This window comes from Gossypium arboreum, chromosome 4 (genome assembly GCF_025698485.1).
Source record: "Gossypium arboreum isolate Shixiya-1 chromosome 4, ASM2569848v2, whole genome shotgun sequence".
NCBI lineage: Eukaryota > Viridiplantae > Streptophyta > Magnoliopsida > Malvales > Malvaceae > Gossypium > Gossypium arboreum.
The window spans coordinates 63,976,716-63,999,032 of record NC_069073.1 but is presented as its reverse complement, the minus strand read 5'-3'; positions in this window follow the sequence as shown (position 1 = coordinate 63,999,032).

Sequence of the window (22,317 nt, the reverse complement as noted above, 5' to 3'; positions counted from 1 at the left end):
GTCCATTGAACCTCAATTCTACACGCACCTCTTCATACATTGCACCAAGCCCTACATGAACTTGCATTAATTTCCTTCCATGCATGTATGTGTACCGTCCAAAGGGATTGGATCTTCTAGATACATTCATGCATGAATCTTCATCATTCATGTAACCAAATGTGCATTTGAACCCAAACATTCATGTATTTTGTGTATTCATGTATTTGACAAATACATGAACTTGTAAACACCTTGAATCTGGTCATGCATGCACCTAATTAAATGTTGTTCATTCATGCATGTGGGATGTCCAAAAGAGATGTTGCTTCAAGCATTCATTGCGCTGTCCATGAGCATTGCACCTACAAGAAATAAAACAATTCATAAGACATCATGTGAACACACATAATTTCAGCACAATGTGAACACATTTAAGATATGTGATATCTATGACATATTAATAACAAATATTAATATAAAACAAATTTAATGCTTAAATAAATATATTCAAATTTTATTTAATCAATTAAAGTCAAAAATCGGGTTTGAGCTAAAATGAGAAAAGCTTTAGCCCTTGAGCTAAAGTTGAGCTGAGGTTAAACTCCTAAGCTGAAGTTGAGCTAAGGTTTAGCTCGTGAGTTGAAAATGAGCTAGGAGTAAGCTCGGTTTAGCTCAGCAACTAGATTGCTTCGAATGAGCTGGATTTGAGTGGATAGAGCTCGTGGAGTGAAACAGTGGGATCGACTTGCCAACATGTCACAACTCGACTAGGGAGACTTGTTCGAAGAGGTTCGCTGGGCGCACTCTTATCAAAAATGATCAGCATGTCATAAAACATAAGAAAATAGGATGAGGTTTAATTTACGAGCCTTGGGGTAAAAGTGTAAATATGTGAAGTTTAGGGGCAAAATGGTAATTTTGCCAAAGTTCATACTAGGGGCTGTTTTGATGAATGTATGTATTAAATAAATTAATTTGGTATTATAGATCAAGAGAAACAAGATTCAAGTCGTGATCGAGGGAAAAACAAAGTTTACGAGGAATAGGCTCGATTGCTAAAATTTTGTATCGAGGTAAGTTCATGTGTAAATAAAGTAACATAATTTTTATTTTAAGTGATTTAATGTTATTTATATGATATGATATTTATTACCATGAAATATTATGCTTTGTGAATTATTGTTTGATAATATGAAAATTATATGAACAACTTGATAAGTATGAGATGCTAGCAAATATCGGTTTCTATATTTCGAAGAAGGTGATCAAAATGTGTAATTGAGAAGAATCCCGTTTGAACCTTGAGAATAGATTAGGGTACAAGTGACATGTCACTAGGATGGTTGAGTTCCGAACTCGTTGAGTTGAGTCCGAGTTCGTGAGATGTAACTAGGCATTCGAGCTCGTTGAGTTGAGTCCGAGTTCACTTATGGATGTGAACACCCGAGCTCGTTGAGTTGAGTCCGAGTTCGTTTATGGGCGGCTTACATGGTAGCTTGACTACATAGATTTCAAAAGCTATTGAGCTTGTTTAGCTATGAGTATAGCACTTACGTGCACACTATCTGCGTATCCAAAATTATATTCCAATGTGTTCAACGGGAGAATCATAAGAGAATAGAGAGAGTACTTAAAACGAAAGTGATTCGATGAGGAACGTGTTGAAGAAGTGAAAATGAACAGGTATGAGTTTAATCCTTGGTTGAGAATTTGGTAAGACAAAATTGTGGTAAGATAGTAAGTATTCTTATGACATGAGTGTCTTAATGATGTTTATATTGGATTGCATGATTATGTTACTTGTTATTTGCATGTGAACTTACTAAGCATTTATGCTTACTCCCTCCTTTTCATTCATTGTAGTTTTGACAAGCCAGCTTGAGAATCGGGATAGGTCAAAGGCTCATCATTCACACTATCCGAAGCCCTAAATTGGTAAAATGGCTTATATATTTTGAGTGTGGCATGTATAGCACTATACTCACTTTGTGTAAATGATCTTATAATATGTTATGGTTTGAAAAGAAAAGGGTTTGTAAATGATTAGCCATTGGAATGGCCAATCTAAATCATATTTGATGTCATATATATTTAAAATGCTATTTAGTCCATGAAAATCTATAGTAAAGTAAAATTTGTTATAAAACAGAATATTGCCGCAGCAGTGATGTAAATTTGAAAAATCACTAAAAATAGTATAAACAGAATTAAATGATGAATAAGTTATGGAATCGAATCTTGATGAGTCTATTTTCATATGAAGGAAATGAAATAGGTAAATGAGTTATATTTTATAAGATATTTAAATTTTTGTGAAATAGGGCCAGAACGATTTCTGAATCCCTATTATGACTTTAGAAATTCATTAAAATTTTAAAAATATAATTAGAAGTCATGATTTATATGTAAAGATTCCTTATTGAGTCTAGTCTTAAGAGAAATAAACAGAATAGTCTTTTGAGTTCTGTACAAAGACAAAAGTGGTTCTTAGTGAACAAAGGTCAAAGCAGTCAAATGCTGAAATAGGGTAAAATTTAACTAATAAACTGTACTAATTGGCCCAACTAAAAATTCTATAAAAAAATTAGTAGATAGATATATGAGTCTAGTTTCAGGAAAAATTTACAGATCTTAATTTTGAGTTTTGGAACTCGAGATATGAATTTTTAAGCTACTGTGTCGCAGATTGATAGTTTATTGCGAAAGTTGGAATAATTGATTTAAAATTCTTTAAATGATAAATTAAGTTTAGTAACAACTCAAGCTCGACTCTGGTGACGGTCTTGGGCGTGAGGTTGTTACAATATCATCTAGGCGCGGTATTGGATGACGATACTTAATCGTGATTTTGTTCACGGCGCGACAGTCAACTCACATGCGCCAAGTCCCATCCTTTTTTGGAACCAACAAAACCGGTACAGCGCATGGACTAAGGCTCTTGCGGATGAATCCCTTTTCAAGGAGTTCATTCACTTGTTTTTGCAGCTCCTTGGTCTCCTCGGGATTACTACGATAAGCCGGTCGATTTGGTATAGACGCTCCAGGAATGAAGTCGATTTGATGTTCTATTCCCCGAATAGGTGGTAAGCCACTCGGAACTTCTTTAGGAAATACATCTTCAAATTCCTACAAGAGAGAGACAACAGAAGAAGGTAAAGCTATGTGAGCACACCCGGGGAATCCTCGAATGCACACCAAGGATCTATTGAGCTGCCAAAAGGTCCCATGACCCGAGCTCGAACCAAGCAACTTCAAGATGCTATATCAGCCTTTGTGATGCGCATTTGGGATGATAACCAGCTCTATAACGTTGGAGGAGCTAAGAATAACACCTTGAAGACTCCATGCACCATTTTGCAATCCGACCTCAGTTCCTCTTCAGCTCCCCCATGCGCCATTCAGTTCCCATCAGCTCAATTGAGCTTGTTTTAGCTCGTTTGAGCTCGAATTTAGCTCGTTTCATCTCATTCCTTTTTCATTTCAATAAATTAAGTTAGCCGAATTTGGAAGACACATTCATGGCATTTAATGCAAGGTGCATGAACGGGAAAGTTCATTGAACGGGAGGATACATGCATGGACCGGTTCAATGTTTGGAGGACATACATTCATGTACATGGAAGGTTAATGCATATTGAAAGGTGCATCTCCCTTGGACGACACACATGCATAAATGGGGGGTAATCAATGCAAGTGCATGTACGGCTAGGTTCAAGGCCCCTTACAAGTTCCATGTACAACCGATGCATGTGGGAGGACCCTTGGAGTTTCCTAAGCACCTATTCGGCCAAGAGACACCCTTTGGGAGTTTCATGCATCCCATAGCCGAACCTAGACAATCCTATTGGTTTCCAAAGCTTGCTCATACATGAAGCTGCCCATTCATCTCCCATTCGGCCGAACATGGACAAGGACACCATTGGTCATTTTTCTAGAAGGTTCATGTCTTAATTAGGTTCATTACTTAATAGTTAAGTTCATGAATGGACTATTCGGTTAGCATAAGAAACTAGTATAAATAGTCTGTTGATTTCATTTGTAAAGGACTTTTGCCAAATTTGTTAATGAACATTTGTTCTTGTGAGGTTGCTTCCTCTCATATCTCGTACAAGTTTTGAAAGACTTATCTGGCTTGTGCTAGTGGCGTCAATCGTCTTGTTTGAACTTATCACCAATCTTGCTGTGGCGTTCACCTATCCATCTATCCATCTTTTCACCTTAACAATATAGGAACTGGGGTGACACTTCTTAGTGTTGAATCATTCCTGACGTTAAGTTCGTTTTCCATTCCCATCCTTCGAATTATTTTCTTATTATTCCAAACCGAGCCATTTAACCATCATCCATCTTTGGTACTAAATCGAATCTATTACTAAATTCACCCTACTTTGAAACCTTCCGCTTACCCGTATCTTTTCATTCACTTCTAGTTCTAAAACTCGAAGCACGAACGACTCTCTCGAACGACGATCGGGCAACTGAGTGAATTCAGCTCATCATCCCGAGTCAGATCACATCAAAAGTAGCATCTAATTCATTAGTATTCAAATATGATTCCTTATACATGAGTACAAGTATAGGCTGCCTCAACATGAAGGATTTTCGAATGTCACTCCCTTTTGCATAAACACTCATTTTTGCACTCATTTTTTCTTCACTCTTTTGTTTTTCTTGATCTTTATTCTTTTCTCTCATTTTTACAACTTTTTTCCCTCATTTCTTTTCACTCACTTTTTCACACACCTTTTCACTCTTTTCTTTCTTTCCATTCTCTTTAAATTTTTCAATTGAACCATGCAATTTCACTTGATCTTCGTATACTTGTCTCGGTGTCAAAGGTGCTAAAGTGATGTTCTTGCCTAAATGCTTGAAGGTGTATCGGTTGGTGTAGCCATCATGTACCACCTTTCGATCAAATTGCCATGGACGACCTAGCAAAAGGTGCCCGGCATGCATGGGAACCACGTCGTAGAGAACTTCATCATTGTATTTTCCGATGGAAAATGACACCAATACTTGTTTTGTCACCTTCAACTCTCCACCATCATTAAGCCATTGAAGCTTATACGGACAAGGGTGTTTCGTTGTGGCCAAGCCAAGTTTCTCTACCATTAACGTACTAGCGACATTGGTACAACTCTCGCCATCCACAATAAGGCTACATACCTTGCCTTGCACGGGACAGCGCGTATGGAAGATATTCTCGAGTTGTTGTTCATTCTCCGCACTTTGTAAACTTAGGCTACGTTTGATTACAAGGATTTCACCTTTGACGACATATTCAAGATTGCCTTATTTATCATTGACAGGGGTGTCAGATTCTTCTTCTTTCTCATCTTTCGACTCGATTTCACCGCTAGCACTCATCACCATTGTTCTTCGGTTAGGGCATTGACTAGCGATATGCCCTTTTCCCAAGCACTTAAAGCACTTGATGTCCCTCGTGTGATTTGGATTGGAAACTTCTTTGCCTTTGCTTGATTCACCAATGGGTTTGTTAAACTTTGCATGATGGTTTTGTTCCTTCGGGTGATTAGGGAAGTCCTTTTTGCTCGTACCTTGTCCCCACTTTGAGTTTTTTGCGGGGTTGGCATAGGTCCGAACGGAACTTTTATTCTTGAGTTGTTTTCAACTTTAATCACAACATGAACCATGTCAGTCACCTCGACATAGTGCTGAAGCTCTACCACATTAGTAATCTCTCAATTTAGCCCGGCTAAAAACCTAGCCATGGTTGCCTCGCGGTCTTCTTCCACATTCGCACGAATCATTGCTACTTCCATCTCTTTAAAATAATCCTCCACGCTTCGGTGGCCTTGCGTAAGGTTTTGCAACTTTTGGTATTATTCCCGATGGAATAAGATGGGATAAATCTTTTTCTCATCACCACCTTCATCTCTTGCCATGTTGAGATTGGTCTCTCTCCGTTTCGTCTTCGACTTGTTGTCAATTGGTCCCACCACACCATGGCATAGTCGGAGAATTCGATTGCCGCCAACTTGACTTTCTTGGCCTCCGAGTAGTTATGGCAGTCGAACACCAATTCTATTTTCTTTTCCCACTCCAAGTACGCCTCCGGATCAGACTTGCCTTGGAAGGGTGGTATGGAGAGCTTAATGTTCTTCAAATCATCATCAACTCGTCCTCGATCCCTTTGACCCCGATTCCACTGACCTCAGCGTCGTTCACTTTGGTTTGAACCTTGGTCGCTTTCTAAATCACTTGGGTCATACATCTCGTCTTCGAATGGCCTTGCTCGGCCTCTTTCACGTCTAGGGCCTTGAGGTGTTCTTTCTGGTCGCCCCCTCTCTTCAACTCAGTCTAGTCTTTCATTTATGGACTTGAGTTCATTGCTGAACATATGTTAGATTTCCCTTAGGAGGGCTTGCTGGCCTAAATCAGGGACTTCTCCGCCTCCGGGAGCCATGTTCCTTAAAGGTTGTCTAGGTAGTCCTTCATTCATGTTACGTTCTGGACTTCGCGACATGTTGTAACCTCACCACAAAACTCACACGATCTTTCAGAAAGAAAGAATAATGGCACTCACACTCGTGTTTACGCTCGTTTGGCTTTTACGTCCCCTTGAATGCGCTCACTCACTTGTGCCTTTTTCCACTCCTTTCTTCTCTTATAACCTCGTAAAGGATTTTACTAGGCTTGATCTTCTAGTCTGGGAGTTGATTTCAAATGGGGTAAACAATGGATATGCGTATAGGTTTAGGGTGGGCTGAAAGAATAGGGAATTGGGTTAAAAGTGTGGCGTGTATATGATTAGAGAGATTAGAATAGAAGGTGGATCGGGAACTATATCAAATCAAGGCTTGACATTCAACTAACAATCGAATTGCATAAATTACCTTTATTTTTTTTTGAATTTTTTTTCAAATTTTTTCGAATTTTTTTATAATATACTTTTTTTATAACTACTAAAATGATAATTACAATATAATACTTGAATTTCACGAAGTAAATTTATATATATATATTTAATAAACTACTAAAATGATAATTACAATATAATACTTGAATTTCACGAAGTAAAATTTTTTTCTTATTTTACTCTTTTTTTTATGAACCTACTCCGGGGATGCTCCGAACTTTCAAACTTCTCATTTTAGGTAGCTTTGATACCAAATGATATGAGCTCACTCAGCTTGAATTGAGTCGTATGATAGATGCCCGATCGTCTACAAGAAAGTGTCAACGGAAATAGAAGGAAATAGAAAATTCGGATTGAAGTTAATTTGGTTGTTTAAATTGGGTTCAAAGATGGTTAATTAATCTTAAGTTTAGAAAGAAAAGGAGTTAGGTTATTTGATACGAACCGTCTCGAGAAGAGTTGAGTTGTATGTAGATTGCCCGATCGTTTACGAGAAGTTACGTTAGGTTTAGTTAAGTTGAAGGTATAGTCAGAGTAGAAAGAGGGGTACGAATGGAATGGTAGGAACGATAGGGTAGGAACAAAATGGTATGAACAAATTGGTCGGTTTAGGTTCGATTAGGTAAAGAAGAAAGAACGGGTTTGAACTACTAAAGGTTCTTTCAAGAACCAAATACCAAAATGGTATCGACCCGTTGATTTAGCCTTTTGAGTTCGGTTATAGGTTTGGTAAGGGAAACCTCGACCCACTATCTAACAAGATAGGAACCTCGGTATGTTGAACGCCACACTACAAATAGTGATAAGTTCGGGTACGACAAAGAACACGGTTGACACAACTAGAACACTAGGAACGCCAAATGAATCTTTGAACGAAATATAAGAAAAGTATGCCTCACAATTTCGGCAGCATAACATTAACAAAAGTTTCAAAAGTCCTTTACATGGAAATTGAACAAGTATTTATAGGCCTAAGTCTAGGTAGCCGATTGGCCTTTCATGCTTACACATTAATTAAAGAAAATTCTAGAAAAATAACTCTTAATATGCATGACCAGATTCAGTTTTGGGAATGGTGGATGAATGCATCTTCATGCTTAAGAAAACTCAAAGTGAATGCATGATATCCAATGGTCACTTGTAGATTCGACCAACCTTGTTAAATGAAGCAATGTTTGGCCAAAAAGTATGAATTAATTGTGGAAACTCCAAGGGCCATCATGTGTGTGAAAGCGAATGTTGAAGAGTCTTCTAGTGTGAACAAGGTGAACCGAATGGTCTTGCCATGTGAACATAGGTGTGAACGAATTAAGGATAGTCATGGGGAAGCTAATTGGCCAAGCTATCTTCATGCATGTGTGAGTGCCCTTTGGCCGAATGGTCACCTTGGAGAATGAAGAGATAGCACACCATACATGAATGGAAACATTCATGAACCTTAAAGACATTGAATATGGTCATACATGCACTTGGCCGAACATGCACCTAAGAGATTCAAGCCCCCCCAACCGTCCATGCACCTTCAAAATTCATACTTGCTTTTAATCTCCATATGTCCATTGCATTCCTATAAGAAATGTGAACATAATTAATTCAAACTAATGTGAACACAAATATCAACATTAAATTCGGTTATGACAAATTTAATTATCATCAATAAACACTTTTAAGACATACTTAATATAACTAATGTGAACTAAATTTAATATGTAGGATATTAATTAACTAATTATTGAACTTATTAATTAAAAAGTCAATAGTAGTCAAATGAATTCAAAGTGAACTCCATGAGCTGATGGTTAATTCATGAGTTAAACTCGAGCTGGGCTTAAACTCGTGAGCTGATAATGAGCTGGTCCCGAGCTAATGAGCTGGTGTGGAGCTACATGGGAGCTAACTTGAACTGAAGGTGAGCTCGGTGAGCTAAACTGAACTTGTAGAAAAGTTCGGCATGGATTTCCAAAATGGCCACTAACTAGTTCGATAGGTCTAGCATTGACATCATCCCACACATGCTGAACTAAAGCTATAACGGCTTCTTTAAATTGTTTTGCACGAGCCCTTGTGATCGGCCCTTGAGGTAGCACCATCGGATCTCGGCTTGGACTTGACTTATGGGAAGCCGTGATCGTATCATCCTCCCCCTCTTGAAAATGACTTGTCCTCAAGTCAGTATCTACATCGAAAGGAGTCAAGTCAGAGACATTAAAACTAGCACTAACATTGTACTCACCTGGTAAGTCAAGCTTATACAAATTTTCATTGATTCGCTCGATGACTTGGAAGGGGCCGTCTCCTCGCGGCAACAACTTAGATCTTCGTTGAGCCGAAAACCTTTCTTTTCTCATGTGCACCCAGACCCAGTCTCCGGGTTCAAATACAACTCATTTTCGTCCTTTCTTGGCTCGTTGGACGTATTGCTCGGTTCGAGATTCAATATTCTCTCGAACTTTCCTATGTAATTCCTTGACAAATTCAGCCTTTTTCCTTGCATCTGTATGGACAAATTGATCAACAGGAAAAGGTAATAAATCAAGAGAAGTAAGAGGATTAAATCCATAGATAGTCTCAAAAGGAGGGAATTTGGTTGCTGAGTGAACAAAGCGATTATAAGCGAACTCGATGTATGGTAAGCATTCTTCCCACGTCTTGAGGTTCTTTCGTACCAATGCTCGCAACAAAGTTGACAAAACTCGGTTTACCACCTCAGTTTGGCCATCCGTTTGGGGATGACAAGTGGTTGAAAACAATAACTTCGTCCCAAGTTTCCCTATAATGTCTGCCAAAAGTGACTCAAGAACTTTGTATCTCGATCGGAAATAATCGTTCTTGGTAATCCATGCAGTCGTACAATTTCCCTAAAAAACAAATTAGCAATATGCACAACGTCATCAGTTTTAGCACAAGAAATAAAATGTGACATTTTAGAGAATCTATCGACTACAACAAAGATTGAGTCCTTCCCTGTCTTAGTTTTTGGTAATCCAAGAATAAAATCCATAGAGACATCGGTCCACGGGGTGTCGGGAATGGGAAGTGGTGTGTAAAGTCCATGTGGTTGGACCTTCGACTTAGCCCGTTTACAAATTAGGCAGCGTTCACAGATCTGCTCCACGTCTCTCCGCATTCGCGGCCAGTAAAAATGTTCATGGAGGGTCGACAATGTCTTGCTTATTCCAAAGTGTCCTATCAGGCCACCACTATGCGCCTTCAACACAAGTAACTCTCAAACGGAGCCTTGTGATATACACAACCTATTTTCTTTAAAAAGAAACCCTTCGTACCTGAAAATTTTCTCAAAAGACCCATTTTCACAAGCAGCATATATCGACGGTACTAAAGTTGGGCACAAATCGACGGTAGAAGCTAGCCAATCCATGGAAGCTTCGAACTTGGGACGCGGCCATTCTTGAATCGCTTGAACTTTTTCTTGATCCACCTCCAAACCATTGGCACTCACGACATAACCTAAAAACACAACTTTATCAGTGCAAAATGAACACTTTTTGAGATTAGCATATAATACCTCTTTTCGTAAAGTTTCCAACACCGTTCGTAAATGTGGTACGTGCTCCTCTAAAGTTTTGCTATAGACCAAGATATCGTCAAAGTGTACAACACAAAATTTACCAATAAACGCACGTAATACATGGTTCATCAATCTCATAAAAGTGCTGGGGGCATTTGTAAGGCCGAATGGCATTACCAACCATTCGTACAAACCCAATTTCGTTTTGAAGGCCGTCTTCCATTCATCACCTTCTCGCATTCGTATTTGATGATAGCCACTTTTAAGATCGATTTTCGTGAAAATCTGGGCTCCACTTAATTCGTCAAGCATGTCGTCAAGACGGGGTATTGGGTGTCGATACTTGATATTGATTTTGTTGATGGCACGACAATCCACGCACATCCTCCACGGCCCATCTTTCTTGGGTACAAGCAGCACCGGCACCGCACAGGGACTTAAGCGCTCTCGGATGTATCCTTTGTCTAGGAGTTCAGTAATTTACTTTTGCAATTCCTTCGTTTCTTCGGGATTACTCCGATAAGCAGGACGGTTGGGTAGTGCAGCTCCGAGTACTAAGTCTATTTGATGTTCGATGCCTCGGATAGGGGCAGCCCACTTGGTATTTCATCCGAAATATGTCTTCAAATTCTGAATCAAAGACAATACTGAAGCGAGCAAGTTTTTAGGTAACTCGTCAAGATTCAACAATGCCTCCTTGTACATAAATACATAAATAGGTCTGTCTCAAAAACATCGTCACGGATATCACTAACCTCGTAAACACACTCATTTTTCCACTTTCTTTTCCTCTCCCTTTTACTTGTTTTTGTTTCTTTTCATTTTCTCTCGCATTTTTAGTCTTTTCTCTCTTTTCCTTAATTTTCTCTTTTGCACTCTTTTCTTTTCTCTCGCTTGTTCCTTTGAAAGTTTAAGTTTTGTTGATCCTCGTACACTTGCTTTGAGTGAGGGTGCAAGTGTCACGTTCTTGCCAAGATGTTTGAAGGAGTATCTATTAGTGTAACCATCATGAATCACCCGTCGATCGAACTGCCATGGTCGTCCTAGAAGCAAATGGCCCGCGTGCATCGGCACTACATCACATAATACTTCATCAGAATACTTCCCGATGCTAAAGGACACTAGGACTTATTTTGTCACTTTGAGTTCACCACCATTGTTAAGCCACTGGAGCTTGTATGGATTCGGGTGCTTGGTGGTTGACAGCCCCAACTTTTCTACCATGAGGGTGCTTGCCACGTTTGTGCAACTCCCTCCATCGATTATGATGCTACACACTTTCCCTTGCACTTGACATCTCGAATGAAAAATGTTCTCACGTTGTTGTTCGTCTTCCACACTTTGAAGACTTAGGCTTCGCTTGACGACGAGTAACTCTCCTTCAACGGGTTGTTCTAAGTCCTCCTCAACTTCAGAATTCGATTCAGGAAAGTTCTCTTCCTCATCCTCCGTTTCAATCTCACCATCGGCCCTTATCACCATGGTACGTCTATTCGGGCACTGACTCGCTATATGTCCACGACCAAGACACTTGAAGCACTTTATGTCCCTTGAATGGGCGGAGGAACTTTCAGGAGCCTTACCTTTACTTGACTCAGCAATAGGCTTATTCGCCTTAGATATTGTTGAAGAATCCTTCGTTGGATTTGTTGGAAAACCCTTGCTTGTGCTTTGGCCCCATTTAGAAGGATTGGTGTTAGGATAGGCTCGGGTGGTACCTTTTCGCTTCAACTGCTTCTCCACATTGATAGCCATGTGGACCATGTCCACAACCTCAATGTAATGTTGCAGTTCTACGACATTTGCAATCTCTAGATTAAGTCAGGCTAGAAAGCGAGCCATTGTGGCTTCTCGATCTTCTTGTACATCGGCACGGATCATAGCCACTTCCATTTCTTTATAATAATATTCCACACTCTTTGTCCCTTGGATGAGATTTTGGAGTTTTTGATGCAACTCCCGATGATAGTAGGATGGAATGAATCGTCGTGTCATAACTGCCTTCATTTTGGTCCAAGTGGAAATGGGATGCTCCCCGTTACGCCTCCGACTAGTGGTCAACTGATCCCACCATATCATTGCGTAATCTGAAAACTCAATTGCGGCGAGTTTGACTTTCTTATTTTCAGAGTAGTTATGACATTCGAACACTAGTTCGATCTTCTCCCACTCAAGGTACGCCTCGGGATCAGATTTACCTTGGAAAGGAGGGATGGAGAGTTTGATATTCTTCAAGTCATCATCTTCCCGCCTTCGATCTACTTGTCCACGGTTTCAAGGACGTCTCCTTTCTAGGCTTATGTTAGACCCATGATCGCTTTCATCTTCACTATTTTCATTAACAACATCATCTTGAACCCTTGGTTGTCTTCGTCGTTGATCGGGCCCTTCACGTCTTTGCCTAGCAACTTCAGGATATTCATCGCGTTGTCTTTGGGCCTCGACTTGGTAGAGTCGATCTTCAAGAGGATTAAGCCTTCGATCAGGTAATCGTTCCATCTCACGCAAAAGGGCTTGCATTTGCAAATCTGGAACGTTTCTGACGGGTTGTCACCCTTGTTGTTCTTCCATGTTTTGTCCACTATTTTGGGACATCTATTCGTTTAAGATAGCCTCACAAACAAATCCTCTCAATCCGCTCAGAAAGAAAGAAGCTTGATGACACTCACACTCGTGTTTACACTCTTAGTTCGGCTTTTACCTCCCCTCGAATGCGCTCACGCTCTCTTGCCTTTTACCTCTCTTGACTTTTCTCGTAATTTCGTAAGCAGATTCGTTAAGGCTCGGTCCTTGGTCTAGGTGGTCGGTTCAAAAGGGATAGCAAGTGATTGATGTATTCGATATAGGGTAGGCTGAAAGAATAGGGAATTGGGTAAAAAATGTGGCAAATTAGGGAGAGTAGAATAGAAGAAGGGTCGGGAACTATATCAGATCAAAGCTTGACGATCAAATAACAATTGATTTGCATATTTTTTTCGAATTTTTTTTTAACTTGTATAACTTTTTTTTGTTGTACTATATCGACAAGCTAAATACAATAAAAACACTTTTGTACACGATTTTTTTTCTTCGGCTGTGTAGATTTTTATTTTTATAGCAACAATAACAAACTAATCGAAATGAGAAAACTTCGGTATACAAATTTTTTTTTCTATACTCTTTTTTTTTCTAAACCTACCTCGGGAATGCTCCGCTTCAAACGTCTAAGCTTCTCATTTTAGGTAGCTCTGATACCAGATGATACGAACCGTCTCGAGAAAAGTCGAGTCGTATGTAGATTGCCCGATCGTCTACGAGAAGTTACGTTAGGATTAGTTGAGTTGAAGGTATAGTCAGAGTAGAAAGAGGGGTACGAATGGAATGGTAGGAATGAAAGGGTAGGAACAAAATGGTATGAACAAATTGGTCGGTTTAGGTTCGATTAGGTAAAGAAGAAAGAACGGGTTTGAACTACTAAAGGTACTTTCAAGAACCAAATACCAAAATGGTATCGACCCGTTGATTTAGCCTTTTGAGTTCGGTTATAGGTTTGGTAAGGGAAACCTCGACCCACTATCTAACAAGATAGGAACCTCGGTATGTTGAACGCCACACTACGAATAATGATAAGTTCAGGTACGAGAAAGAACACGGTTGACACAACTAGAACACTAGGAACGCCAAACAAATCTTTGAACGAAATATAAGAAAAGTATGCCTCACAATTTCGGCAGCATAACATTAACAAAAGTTTCAAAAGTCCTTTACATGGAAATTGAACAAGTATTTATAGGCCTAAGTCTAGGTAGCCGATTGGCCTTTCATGCTTACACATTAATTAAAGAAAATTCTAGAAAAATAACTCTTAATATGCATGACCAGATTCGGTTTTGGGAATGGTGGATGAATGCATCTTCATGCTTAAGAAAACTCAAAGTGAAAGCATGATATCCAATGGTCACTTGTAGATTCGGCCAACCTTGTTAAATGAAGCAATGTTTGGCCAAAAAGTATGAATTAATTGTGGACACTCCAAGGGCCATCATGTGTGTGAAACCGAATGTTGAAGAGTCTTCTAGTGTGAACAAGGTGAACTGAATGGTCTTGCCATGTGAACATAGGTGTGAACGAATTAAGGAGAGTCATGGGGAAGCTAATTGGCCAAGGTATCTTCATGCATGTGTGAGTGCCCTTTGGCCGAATGGTCACCTTGGAGAATGAAGAGATAGCACACCATACATGAATGGAAACATTCATGAACCTTAAAGACATTGAATATGGTCATACATGCACTTGGCCGAACATGCACCTAAGAGATTCAAGCCCCCCAACCATCCATGCACCTTCAAAATTCATGCTTGCTTTTAATCTCCATATGTCCATTGCGTTCCTACAAGAAATGTGAACATAATTAATTCAAACTAATGTGAACACAAATATCAACATTAAATTCGGTTATGACAAATTTAATTATCATCAATAAACACTTTTAAGACATACTTAATATAACTAATGTGAACTAAATTTAATATGTAGGATATTAATTAACTAATTATTGAACTTATTAATTAAAAAGTCAATAGTAGTCAAATGAATTCAAAGTGAACTCCATGAGCTGATGGTTAATTCATGAGTTAAACTCGAGCTGGGCTTAAACTCATGAGCTGATAATGAGCTGGTCCCGAGCTAATGAGCTGGTGTGGAGCTATATGGGAGCTAACTTGAACTGAAGGTGAGCTCGGTGAGCTAAACTAAACTTGTAGAAAAGTTCGGCATGGATTTCCAAAATGGCCACTAACTGGTTCAATAGGTCTAGCATTGACATCATCCCACACATGCTGAACTAAAGCTATAACGGCTTCTTTAAATTGTTTTACATGAGCCCTTGTGATCGGCCCTGGAGGTAGCACCATCGGATCTCGGCTTGGACTTGACTTATGGGAAGCCGTGATCGTATCATTATTGGTAACTTGGTTTTGGTTCGAAAAAAAAAGGAATGAAATATGGTTGAATGGAATATTTGGGAAATGGACGAAAGTATGGTAAGGTTGGTCCTAAGAACAAGTTGAACCGATATTAGCAAATATTGACCCGAGACTTATGAGTTCTTAAGAAGGGATGGTTGAAACAAAATGGACCTCGATCCACTATCTAGGCAGAGAGGAACCTCGGTATAAAGGGTTTTGAATGGCACACTAAAACTAGTGATAAGTTCGGTTTCGTAAAAGAAATAGGTTGACGCCACTAGTAGGTAGATAAGCCAACAAAATCTTAAACGAGACTTAGAGAAGAAAATTCTAACAAAAACAAAGGTTCGACTATAAATTTGGCAAAAGTCTTCTACAAAGTAACACAAGCCAAAATTTATAGTGAATACAAGGGATAGCCGAATAGGCTCTTGAGGTAGCTAAATGGTTAGCTGAAAATTATAGAATTTCTGATGAAGCTTCCTTAAAGTTTTTTGTGCATAGAGAAAGGAAAGGGGCAGCTTCTAGATGCCTTGATTCAATAGGAAAATTGAATGGGTTGTTTGGGAGCTGAAATGCAATCAATAGGTTCAGCCAAGTGCTTGAATTTGATTTAATGCTGCTGCTTGGTTCAGCCGAATGTTCTTGTGATTAAGGAGCTGTCTAGAGCACTTTAATAGTCTTAGAATGTGAACAAATTGATTTGAACAGCCACACATGTATGAACAAACAAAACCGAACAGCCCTTGGTGTGAAAGGAATAATCGGGTGGGTGTGAACAGCCTTAATTTATCTTGGGCAGCCAATCGGTCTTCTTGAAGAGTTGTAAGGGTTGGCCGAATGGTCACTTAGGGGACACCAAAGATCAGCACACCATCTTTAAATCATCCATGCACCTATGCCGTCCAAGGGGTAATCTACCTACAACAATTAAATCAGCAAATTAAATCCCTTTTAGACACATTAAATTTGGCAACATAAAACAAATAAATCCTGTACCATAAATTAGGCTGGACATAATTAATCTTTGTAATAGTTAAGACATATTTAATTGGTCCTAATTAATTATGTACTTAATTTAGAACATAATTAAAGCATGTCCAGATTATGACAAATTAATTATTAAACTAAATAACTAATTTAACTAACAGCAACTTAAATGATTTATTCCAGCATAATAAACGCAATAATGAAATGAGCTAAAACGAGCTCGTTGAGCTAAGTTAAGTTGAAGTTGAGCTGATTTGAGCTTGAAGGAGTATGCATGGTTTGATTGGCTTTCTGGTCCAAGAGCTTTCAAGAAGTCCAGCAACGGTTTCACCCCAAACTCTATCAACTAAGGCTGTTGTTGCGTCTTTGAATCTCTTTGCTCGAGCTCAGGTGATCAGTCCTACGGGTAACTCGAGAGGATCTACATTGGCAGCCGACAACTCGGGAGGTGTGTCCGTATCAGAGGAGAACTCAAAGTCACCAAGCAAGCCGTTGTTGCCTTTTTATTGGCAAGTATAGTGATGAGGTTGTGTGTGATGTGGTGCCGATGCATGCTGGTCATTTGTTGTTGGGGAGGCTGTAACAGCTCGATTTTAACCCTAGTCGAAATCATGGTTTTGGGATCACAAATCTGAGTTAGAAAAAAATATTTTAATTAATTTTCATGTATTTGGTAAGTAAATTGACATGTGTGGAAGTCTCGTGTAAAAACTTAACTGTTTGTGTGCTTAATTTGTAAAAAGGACCTAATCGCATAAAATATAAAAGCTGTGTGCTAAATGTTTAAATGCTTATTTGAGTTGGCTTTCTAGAGTAAGGTCCTTATGTGGTTATTTGGCCATTGAAAGTTTGAATGGACTTATAAGGGCATGTATTAAGTGAATTTATAATTGTTTATAAAAGGGCAAAATGGGAAAATGTTTACTAAAGTAATTTATATGAAAACAAATTAGAAAGTCATGTCATATATGTGTTCATCCACCGAAATTGAAGAACAAAAAGAAAGAATAAAGGCTTTTAGGTTTCGGCACATTGGAAGCTTAATTTGGATCAAGAAAGGAGGAATTTGGACTTAGATTGAGGAAAGTCAAAGTTATCGAGTAGACAGTCCGAGTCGACAAATTTCGAGTACGAGGTAAGTTCGTACCTAAAATATGATGTTAAGTATGTTTTGATGTCTTTATTATACATAGGTTGTATATAATTAATTGGATAATATGGTGATGAAACGGAAGTTTTGGCACTAAGTGTGCGATTTAAACTAGCTTGGGCACTAAGTGTGCGATGCCGACTTAGTCTCGGTTATTTGAGATGACACTAAGTGTGCGGAAATATTTAGCTTCGGCTAACCTTATAGCATTAAGTGTGCTGATGTATAAAATAAAAATAACTTATGGAAAGTCTTATAACATTCAACATGAGGTAAGTAAAAAAATTAATAAGTACGAGAAGCTTCAGGTATGTATAATGCCTAAGTGGTAGATGATGTTATGTATATGAATCTTATTGAGTTGATATAGTTATAAGTATTTAAATTGTGCAAATACTCATAGGTTATCATTTTATGTTCATATACTATGATTGTTTTAAGTACGAGCTTACTAAGCTTTTGAAAGCTTACTCTCTGTGATTACTGTTTGTTTTACAGTTACTGTAGCTACTAAAGGCTCGGGGATAGTCGAGGATTGTCACCACACTATCGATCTCATTTTGGTACTTTTTAAAATGTAAATATTTGAAGTATGGCATGTATAGGCTAGTAGTTGGGAGTATGTTTTGTGATGTATATATATTTAGCCATGTGATTTGGCTAATTTGTGTTTGAACTTAAGGTTGAGAAAGGCTTATGATATGTGATGTTATTTTGCAATAGTGGCATTTTCTAGTTGGATAATGGAGAAGGTAAGTTTGGTGAGTTCATGGTATAAGAATGAATGGTGTTTTTGATATAATTTTACATTATGTTTTAGTATGAATAGGTAAGGTTATAAGTATGTAAATGGTTGATAATATTTGCATGAATGATGTATGTGTTTTAGCATGAGAAATTGTATTGTACATATATGCTTGTTTCTATGCTTGTAGGTTGACCCAAAAAGGGGTGGCAATTTCGCTTAAACCAAGCCTGCATTATGCCACACGGTCAAAGGCCACGGGCGTACTTTGTGGCCGTGTTTGTTTGGCAATAACCTCTTAAAAATCACACGGCTTTGACAAACGGTCGTGTCATATGGCCGTGGGCATAAGTCAGTAGCTAGCTAAGTATCACACAGCCATAGCACACGAAAGTGTCTATTGGCCATGGGTGAAAGTCAGTATGCCTGCTCTATTTTGGCACGACTGGTTCACATGGGTGTGTTTGATGCCCGTGTAAGGTACACGGCCTGGTCACATGGGCATGTGACCTTAACAGAATAGAAAATTTCTCTAGGTGTTGAAAGTGGTGAACATGTTCAGTTTAGTCCCAACCTCTTCCTAATACATGTTTAAGGTCTCACTGACCTAAGAAAGAGACTTATGTTGATGTTTGACTATGATGCTATGATGTTTGTGAAATGAATGCGAAGTGTTTTGATATGTTTGGTAATGCCGCCTAACCCTAGTCTGGCGATGGATACGGGTTAGAGATGTTACATTTGGTTGGTATTAGAGCTATGGTTTAGTCAATTTTAGGACTACCATTGTGTATGTGAGTCTAGCTATACATGCCATATATCTGAAACTGCAATAGTGTGATGAATCCTGACATTGAAATGTGCTTTTGTATAGCAATGGATCCCGATAGAGCTGTAGTTGACAATGTTGAAAGTAATGCGCCTGCTCTCGGGCAAGGGATGGTGTAAGTTGATTCTAGACCGGCTACGAGTAGTCATGATGGTGAGGCTAAGCAAGCCTTCAATCAGATGATGAACGATTGGTTCACTCAATACATTAGAACCAATCTGACTGTACAACAACCTTCACCCCCGGTTAATCCTTCTCAAACTCCTGATATGCCACGAGTGAATCTGGTACAGTTGAGTAGACCACCGGTTGATAAGATTAGAAAGAATGGGGCTGAAGAGTTTCGAGCTACAATGAATGATGATGCTGAAAGAGTCAAATTCTGGTTGGAAAATACAATACGAGTGTTTGATGAGATGTCTCTGCGTCTTGAGGAATGTGTTAAATGTTCCGTTTCACTTCTGAGAGATACGGCGTATCATTGGTGGAAAACTTTAATATCTGTGGTTCCGAGTGAACGAGTTACGTGGGATTTCTTTGAATCTAAATTCCAGAAGAAATATATCAGCCAAAGATTCATTGATCAAAAACGCAAAGAGTTTCTTGAACTTAAACAAGGCCGTATGTCTGTTATAGAATACGAACGGGAATTTGTAAGGTTGAGTCAATATGCTCGTGAATGTGTATCTTTGGAAGCAATAATGTACAAGAGATTTGAAGACGGTTTGAATGAGGATATTCGTCTGCTAGTTGGTATTCTAGAAATCAAAGAATTCGTGGTGCTTGTTGAACGAGCATGTAAAGCGGAAGATCTTGGAAAAGAGAAAAGAAAGGCTAATTTTGAAGCTAGAGATGTACGAAAAAGATCATCAGGCAAATCATTTCAATTTGGATCCAAGAAGTTTAGAGATGATAGCAGTCGTTCAAAGGCTAGTGTGCGATATTCAAACAGAGACCGTGTTAGATTATAATAGAATTACAAATCTTCAGCCACGTCTGTTGCTAGTGTTGATAACGCAAAGAATGAAAGGCCGGAATGTGAGCAATGTGGAAGATGACACTTTGGTGAATGCTGGGGAAAAAATAATAATCGAGCTTGTTATAGTTGTGGTTCGAGAAACCATTTTATTAAAGACTGCCTAGATTTAGCTAGAAAAGATAATGTTCAGAATCTGAGACAGAGTGGTAATGTTTTTTGTGGTAGACCTCCCAGAACTACGGGAAATGTAAGCTGTAGTCAAAGAGGAACAAAAGACATAGCTGTTAGATCTGAGGCTCGTGCACTTGCTAAAGCGTATGTTATCCGAGCTCACAAGGAAGCTTCATCACCAGATGTGATTACGGGTACATTTACTCTCTATGATACTTCTGTGATTGCTTTGATAGATCCTGGATCAACACATTCATATATATGCATGAACTTAGTGAACAGTAAAATTTTACCTGTAAAGTCTACTGAATTGTGATTAGAGTTTCGAACCCCTAGGCAGATGTGTTCTAGTTGATAAAGTCTGCAAGAATTGTCTGTTAATGTTCCGAGACAATTGTTTTTTGGCTGATCTGATATTATTACCTTTTAATGAGTTTGATATAATTTTGGGTATGGATTGGTTACCCTTACAAGATGCTGTAGTGAATTGTAAACGGAAAACTATTGATTTGGGATGCATGAATGATGAAATAGTTAGAATTGGATCTAGTGATTTGAATGGATTGCCTGTTGTAATATCTTCGATGAAAGCATTGAGTATTGTGAGAAAGGGTTGTAAAGCCTACTTTGCTTATGTGATTGATTCGAAAGTGTAGAAAAGAAAGTTGAATCTATACCTATTATCTGTGAGTTTCCTGATGTGTTTCCTGAAGAACTTCCAGGATTACAGTTAGAGAGGTAGCATTTGGCATAGAATTGATACCTGGTACTACTCTGATTTTGATAGCTCCGTATAGAATGGCTCCAATCGAGTTAAAAGAATTAAAGTCTCAGTTACAAGAATTGATCGATTGAGGATTTGCTAGATCGAGTTTCTCACCTTGGGGTGCTTCGGTTTTATTTGTGAAAAAGAAAGACAGTACGTTTAGAATGTGTATAGATTATCATCAGTTGAATAAAGTGACTGTCAAGAATAAGTATCCTTTGCCCTGAATTGATGATTTGTTTGATCAGTTGAAAGGAGCTACTATGTTTTCAAAAATAGATTTGAGATCGGGCTACTATCAGCTACGAGTGAAAGATTCAGATATTCTGATACGAGCACGCCCCGTGAACTTTATCGAGCAAGTCTATCAAGCCGAGCAATGACATGTTGGCAAGCTGATCCCAGCTCGTTTCCAGCTCCACGAGCTCCGTCCAGCTCAAATCCAGCTTATTCGAGCTCAATCCATCTTGCCTGAGCTAAACCGAGCTCACTCCTAGCTCACTTTCAAGTCACGAGCTAAACCTTAGCTCAACTCAGCTTAGGAGTTTAGCCTCAGCTCAACTTTAGCTCACGAGCTAAAGCTTAGCTCATTTTAGTTTAAACTCTATTTTGTCTTTAATGCATTAAATAAAAATTTGCACATATTTATTTAAGCATTAAACTTGTCTTATATTAATATTTGTTATTAATATGTCATAGTCATTACATAAATTGATTATGTTCACATAGCTGAATTAATGCATGACATTAATGTGTTCACATCATGCTGAATTTATGAGTGTTCATGCGATATCTTAATGACTTGTTTATTTCATGTAGGTTCATCCCTTTGGACGGTACAATGTATGGATGAAAAAACATCTCTTTTGGACATTCCACACTCATGAATGAAGAAGTATTAAATGCTGGTGCATGTACGGCTAGATGCAAGGTTTCTACAAATTCATGCATGTGTCGAATGCATGTATGGACATTAAAGGCTAGTCCATGAATGGATCAAATGCATGGGATGATAGAATGCATAAATGGCTTAAGTGCATGTATGGTGGCTGTCTCCTAACTTTCCAAGGCACTTATTCAGCCAAAAAGTAGCTGTTCACACTTTGAATTGACCTATAAGCTACTACACATGCATGGATGGGTTCAAGAACGTCCAAAGCAAGGAATTAACTCAATAATTCAACACATTGATTGAATTAAGTGTATGCACAAAGGGGAGAATTTATTTACTAGGTTCATGCTGCCATTTATGAACCTACATGCTATTAAAGAGTTTAATTATGAGGATACATGTTCCATACAAGTGCATTAACGTCCCAAGGAGATGAATGCAACCTTTAGTGCACATAT